Raw genomic sequence first — 7,920 nt, 5'->3', positions numbered from 1 at the left:
AGGGTGGTTGTTGCCCTTGATGTGACTTGGGTGTCAGTCTATTTTTAACAGCTACATGATTAAACCAGTAAGTCAAGTTGAAGGTTATGACACTACATGGATTGCTAAGCTAGTGTCAGGATGTCCCTGTTTACATTTAATCCTCTGGGTTTTCTAAAATAAAGTGTTGTTGTGTTTTTTCTAAAAATATGTCCACATGGGATGAGAGAAAGGGAAGATAAGAGAGGAGGCTTGCTAATATCACATGTAATGCAGTTTTTTTTCTGCTAAAGTTAAAGCTGTTTTAGATATTTAACACGATGCATTGCTGTATCTCTCTCTCTCTCTGGTTGAACGTGGAGAAGGCTTCATTTAGAAAAATCTGATTTCACATTATTTCCATCAAGATTTATCTCAATTTGAATCAGATTCTGATGACGGCTGCTGGTTTTATTTAGCCACTGTCAATCAAATCAACTCAAAGTAAACGCATACATTCCTGATGAAGCATAAACAGCTTAGATATCGTGTGTTAATATCTAAGGATGTTTTTTTAATATCGACTGAAGCTGGTTTCAGCACTCAATGTCACTGTTCATCATCAAGTTATTTAGGCATAAAGACAAAATGATAAAGTGAAGTCTGTTTAATTACAACAACGTTGGTTTGGGTATGTTTTAGCCTATAACAAAGTGATACTGAATTTTGTTAAATCAGTTGGTGAAAATGATCAAAGAGGTGCTTTAATAGCAGTTCAGGTCCTACTGTGTTAAAGGTCATGAATGCAAAGTGTCTGGGTACAGCATCGACAGTGGGTGTGTGAGATTTATATCCTTCATCCTCTTGTTGGCCGTATCGACAACAATTCTGATAATGGATTAACCACTTAAAGTATTTTTTTCAAGGAAAACTGGTAAGCATTCACAGTTCCATGCTTCTTTCTATTCTGTATCATTGTAAATTGCCTATTTTGGAGGTTTTGTATTGATGGTCAGACAAAACAAGACATTTGAAGATGAGTTTTTTTTTTTTTTTAGTTCCTCACATAACCAACAAGCAGTGTCCTCTGTGTGTATTTTACAGAAGCCTATTCCAACAGTACCTGTCCACCAGCTAGTATAATAAAGACAGTTTAGACGGTTAGCTGTCTGCCAGGTCCCCGGGCTGCCAGATAGCGCAGATAGTTTCGGACTTCTCTACTAAACCAGACGGGAAGATGTAATCTTATCAACCGCCTAAACTGCATCTGTTAGGAACTATACTGACATTAAATGATTGGGAGCCACTGATCTAATCTATTGTCCATTCAGAACAAACAAAATCAAAACACAGAGAGAAGAAGAGAAGAGAAGAGAATCTCCCCTTAAAATCTTCACCTCTTTCCCTGAGCATCACCTCCTTCCCTCTATCCTTCACAGCACTCCGACTGCTGTTGTCTCTTAGCAACGCCAGCAGGCAAATCGATGGAGGGGGAAAAAAGAGAGAGACACAGAGATGAATGAAGGGGGTGAGAGGACAAAGGGGAAGGAGAAAGTGGAGAGAAGTGGGGAGAAGGGCAGATGGGTTTCAAGTGTATACAGAAAAAGGGAAAATGGAGAGAGGGGGGGGTTGAAGCGGAGATGTAGGGAGGGAGGAGAGGGAGGGAAGGTGACTGGAGGTAGAAAAGGGAAAGAAGAGAGGGAAGAAGGGGAGGAGAGGAGGGAGGAAACAAAGAGAAAGAAACTAGGAAACGGATAATGTCTAGCTCTAGCCACTTTGCTTCATTAATGTCAATTAGGATCAAAATGTCGAAACGATAAAGTTGTGAACATTTTGAGGGATAACAGCACATGCTGTCTGTTCACTGACACAATTTCTAGGAAATTACAAGTTATTACAAGTTGAGCTGCACAATATGCAGAAACTTCAACTGTTTCGGATGCTCCTCCAACAAGGTCAGACTTAAAAGCAGTTCCTCCATATAATGATTTAAAAACAAACAAACAAACAAACAAACAAACATGCAAGATAAAAATGTGGGACTAAATTAAGACTTGGAATAAGTACCCACACTTTGCCCATACTTTGTAAACTGATACTCATGTGTAAAAACGACACAAGAAGCAGACATTGTCAGGCAGGTCAACGACCACAATTGATCTCCACTCGGGCAGAGGGAGATGCAAAGAGCCGATGGCCTCCGACACCAGCAGCAGACACTGGAGGAGGAGAATGATGATGCCTCTTCATCATTACCACCACAACAGTATTGTTTAACCGAGCTGTGGCTGTGTGCAACCCCCAAAGCCCACTCGGTACAGAAAATTTGGCTGCATAAATAATAGGTTTTCAGAGGCTCACCTTGCTGTGCCAGTTGTATTGCCGGGTGAAATCCCAAATCAGCGTTGGTTTAAACAACCGGTCCTTTTCAGACTTGCTCGCTGCTGCTGCTGCTGCTGCTGCTTCTTATTTCAGGCATCTAGCGGTTCTGGTCTCTCATGGCATGCAGTCACGTTGCCTGAATCTAAATGTGTGTTTTCCTCCACTCTTTAAGGATGCAAAGCCAACGAAATTTAAATGGACCTCGACTACAATATATATATATAAAAAAAACAAAAAACAAAAAAAAAAACCGTTAGCGGTTTCAACCTAGCAATGCAAAAGCAGCGGGTAGCAGATGTTTCGGGGGCCAAGACCTGCTAACCCGCTCGCTGCATAAGAATGAGTGATGAGGCAATGTCCAATACGAGAAGAAGACCGGGGACTGTTCTCCGGGACGGCCCTCAACAACCAGGCAGGAGGAGCAGGAGGCGGTGTCGGCTGGTGTCTTCCTGGGAGGGACGGTCCTCGCCGTGTCATGCTAACTAGCATGAACCTACTACTTCCTGTAACACCTTTTCACAATTCAACACCCCCCGCGTGTTTAAATTACCAATATTGTGTCAATTATGGGGGTAAATGGATTTAAGATGTTCGATATAGGCCTATGAAGAATACCATTTCTGCAAGTATTGTTTAATGTAATATTTGCCTTTTTGGTATTTTTTGTCTCTTACTTTTATTTTTTTAAATTTTCATATTGTATCAGTTTTTCTAAATAAACCAATGCAAATGTTCCCTAATGCGTTTGATTCATATCTTCCAATACGACTTATTTTATTTTCTCTCAGAATGATCAATATAAGTCCAAACACCCCTGTTACTGTAACATCATTTCTTGCATTAATGTGCTTTAAAAGACCACCCCATTTGCTTCCATAATGATCAGTCATATTTCTTCCATTTTTCCAAATAAAGAAAGCTTGCTTGCCAACTAATCCATTCATAGAAAGATTATCCTAGGCCCAAATTCATCAATGATGCATTGAAAAGCTAAACTCACTTGCACAAAGAAAAATTTGTATATTCGCAAGTACAAAAATGTTGGTATTTATCAAACGTTTACACTTCATTTATGCACACCTATAAGTATTCTGCCTTGATAAGACCATGGGTTGTACATTAAGATGTATGTAGCTTCTCCGATGTCCCCCATAGGTTTCTGAAGAGCGGTTTTAACCACCATCTTGGCAGCCTCAACTCTTCTGGCTAATCCAAAAAATGGGCAAGGAGGTGGGGTGTGTGTGGAACCGAGACTTCAGTGTCATGCATGCCAATTTAATAACTGTGGCGAGTATATACTCCCGTTAACATTCTTAGCACAGCTGGACATTTTGCTTGAAGGCTAACCCAAAGCCAATTCATTTGCTAGCCAATTAAGGAACAAAGTAAAATACTAGAATTTCACTAACCTAAAAAAAAAAACAGGAGCACAGACTTCTTCACTTTATGTTAGTAAACTTACCGCACAACAAGCCATATTATTTGTCTGATATTTGCATGAAATAACCTCCAAAAACGAGAGGTCACTTTCACTGACTGGAATTAGCTGAGGTGATGTGAAGTGGCTAATCAGCTGTGATGGCACCCACCTGTCACTAAAGAGACCATGCCCTCAATTATGCACAACTTTAAGCTTTAAAAAAAATTAAAGGGGGTGAGTTTTATAAAGATTCACCCCATACATTTGTGATGATGGGGGGAGTTAGCTAGTGAGACCAAAATAATTTTTTGAACCAGGTTGTAACTATGTTTATTTCTGCTGTAATGTTGGGCATTTTAACATGGGAGTCAATGGGAATTGACTTGCTTTTGAAGCCAGCCTCAAGTGGCCATTTGAGAAACTTGAGTTTGCAGCCCCGGTGGTTATTGTAGAACACACGTTGTAAACCACTCTGTTAGAAGATGTTAAGTATAATTTACGAAAAGAACCACCCAAATTACCATTTATGGTCACAAACCTTAAAGGCAAGATATGTCACTAATTTCTGTTGACAACATGGATAAATAATACAATTTTGGACGCAGAAATAGCTTTGATCAAAGACGTGGACGTAAAACAAGCAAGTTCCACAGAAGGGATGTAAATGCAAGAGGAGGAGAGCTGTCTGCTATGGACCAGCGCGTTGGCAGCATAACTGCAGAGACCTTGTGTCTGGCATCATTTGAGGACCCTCTCCCAGACCCTGAAGGAATAACAGACACACCAACTGATGGTAAGTCAAGCTTTATTTTTGCATCCATATTGAGACATGGACCACATCTAAATATTTAATATATAACTAAATAAATAACAGAATCAATATAACAAAACATGAAGTCTTCACAGATGTGGGTGATGCCTGACCCCTCAGGTGTCCTCTTTGGCAAGTGCTTCAGCTGTGCCTTGTGTTTTGTCTGACGCCTACTCACTTTATAGGCATCAAATATTAAAGATTTGTTACACATGAACACACCCTTGGAGTCTAAAATTAGTTCAGGAATAAAAAATAAATAAATTTGTTCTCAGCACAGCACTTCTGCAGAGGTGATTTTTATTTTTATTTTTTTCAGTGTAATGTTTTGAACTGTGTGGGACACTATCACTCACTAGGTTTCCTGCAAAAGCATTTCTGCTCAGTTTTCATTTTCTAGTTCACTCAGCACTAAATGGACCATGAAACTGAGAATCTGTCACAATCTGCCCATTCAGTGACTGTTTTGAAGGACTGTTTTACTTTGAAATTACTTTGTGTGTCTATTGGTTGTTTTACTTCTTGTCGTTTCCTGTGTCTGTGATTGTCTGCCCTATACCTTGATGCGTTTCACCTGCTCCCAATTACCCTTGCCCTCAAGCTTCAAGCAAGAAAAAACTCTGCCGCTCAAGTTCAATTAAAAAATAAAAATACAGGAATTTAGTTCAAACACAAGATTTTTTTTTAACTGGCCATTTGCTGCCGCAACATAATGTAAACTACTGTACTGTCATAAATTAAAAGTGTAATAGTAATATTCTTTCAGTATAAAACCATACCCAATGTCACTTAAAGTCCTTGTATTTATCATCAGTATATAAACATTTGGTAAATGTTTTTTAACAGACTGCAATGTTGCAATAAGAAAATGTTTTACTGTATTATGATTAATTATCTTTTTATACAGCGACCTCTACTTATGGGTTGTAGATGTTGACAAATTCATTCATAAACACATCTGCCTACAACTACATTATAGTTTATTGCAAAGCATTTATCAAATGTTTATATACTGAGCACTCGGGTTTGTTTGCTCTATATCTGTACACAGATGATGACAAAAGTACTTCTTTCACAGTCTGTGTTTATGTGCATCATTCAACAAAAATATCACTTCAATGATTCAGCAACAACACAAATTCAGTTCAGTTTATTCGGCGTCTCAAATTACGTAACGTAAGTAACGCTCTTCCCAAACAATCAATGTTTCACTTCTATTCAATTCATGTTTATACAAGCTTTTACCAGTCAGCCATCTTCCCAATCAAACAGGATCTCTGAGAGAGTAAACTCTAAAACTCCTGCTCTGTCGGACTTACCTCTGGTACCGGGTGGTTGATTTCTTCTGTAAACAGACTGTAAGAGGACGAAGGTTCCTGGAGACCGACGTGATGAAGAGGAGGAGATCCGAGTATTTTTACTTACTGACCGCAGACTGTACACAGAGCCAAGGCTGGTTCACTGACGCCATCGTGATGTTTGTCGTCCGTATTTAAATCCGAAATGGCGCCAACATTCAATCACCTCAAGAGTCCAGTGTATAAACGGTGCAGAGCTTCCCTGTGCTCGGTTTCTTCCCCTCCCCTTCCTGCTCCACCGTCTGTTACAGGTGTTTGTTCCCCACCATGGATGTTAAATTTAAACTTAATATGTTTTATAATAGACCTACATCCATGTTCCCCACGTCGATTTACTTTTCTAATGCTGTTATTCATATGACTCGGCTGAGACTGGGCCGAGAAATCCGCTGTTGAGACGAGTTTTCCCGCTTTGTCTCATGGACACAGGAAAGGAAAGAGTGAACCAGTAAACATGAAGTCCAGCTGCAAGTGACACAAACTCCATAAAGGAAGGTTCAAGGTTCATGAGCTGCAGCTAAAAACCATGAACTGCAGCCGGAAGTGAAGGTAAAAAGTCCAACAGCAGCTGTGAATGAAGTTCGCTAATAAATAATAATCACAACATTCATGAACATACAGTTCATTCCTTTGAAAGCAATTTTGACTAAATAAAAGGCTTAAACGTCACATGTTATTCCTGAGCCTGAGGACAGATAAGTCTATTATCTGTCCTGAAATCACAGAGAATCCTCAAATCCTCCACAGACAACACAAGGGCACTGAGTTTGTCATAGTCTTTTCCTGGTCTGTGTCAACAGTTGTTTATTCCTTTAAAAATATCGATTAAATGTAGTGACAAATGAAAATGTGAAATGCACTTTTTAATTGACCCCCCCCACACACACACACACACACACACACACACACACACACACATTAAGAGCTAATGAGTGCAAATGATACTAATACAGTAGAAAAACATATTCTGGGAGTTTAGACTTGCCAGTGTAGTTATAAAAAAGCCAAAGGCTTGTTTTCATTAGTCAGGCTACTGAAGTTATATAGCTGAAATTACTTTGAGCCACTGGGAGAAATTCACTTCCTCACTAACCTCATAATCTACAGTAGTTGTGTAGTGTACTTCCTAACAGGTCTCATCCAGATTTTTTAATTGGACATAAAGTTTAATTACACTGGACTTTTATTTTATCATAATGAGCAAGCAGGAGTAGTCAGCTCGTTCCATTTCTAATAGTTAGCTAGTTCAAGTATTTAATCTTTTGCTTGCAGAGAGTCAGGTGTGAGTAGTTACAGCTGAGTGATTATATTTCTATAAATAAAAGGAAGCACATACACAGGTCAAATTCTATCGTATTATCTTGAATAAACCACAATGAACTATTCTAAATCAATAAATCAGTCAATCAATACATTCTCACTTTAAATATATAATCATGTTAGAACAAACCAAGTAGATTAGATGTTCTATTAAACCTTCTTCAAAACCCACTCAAAGCACCTGTGTGAGCTGTGTAGTTAGCACACCTGTTCTCCTGCTGCTCTTCAGCCCAGCAGTCACGTGACCCCACCTCCAACAGTATGCGTTATTATTTAAGTTAAAAAAAAAAATGCAGTACTCTCATTTGCATTTTCATTTTCACATGCTCATGAGGGTGTTCTTGGACCACATTAAAGTGAACATTGAAAAGCTGTTGACAATTAATTTTCAAAGACTCAACCTGCTCTACAGTGTCATTATTCAAATAAAATAAGCAAACCGCGCCCACAGTCCATTGCATTTACATTTACATGTCACTACGCTCTTTTGGGGTCAAAATGGAAATGAAAATGCAATTTGTCAGTCCTCTCATCAAGGCAGGTCATCAGTGAGGATATCACTTCATTGTCACTTTGTCTGTCTGGGACAGTGGCAGCGGCTTGTTTGACCGGCCTGTGTACAAGACTGTGTTTTATATCAATACAGCTCAATGGCAATGACCAGAGGTAAG

This window comes from Seriola lalandi, unplaced genomic scaffold (genome assembly GCF_002814215.2).
Source record: "Seriola lalandi dorsalis isolate HSWRI2012SDOR001 ecotype SW California unplaced genomic scaffold, Sedor1 jcf7180002053697, whole genome shotgun sequence".
Lineage (NCBI taxonomy): Eukaryota > Metazoa > Chordata > Actinopteri > Carangiformes > Carangidae > Seriola > Seriola lalandi.
Note: the sequence above shows the minus strand (reverse complement) of the source record.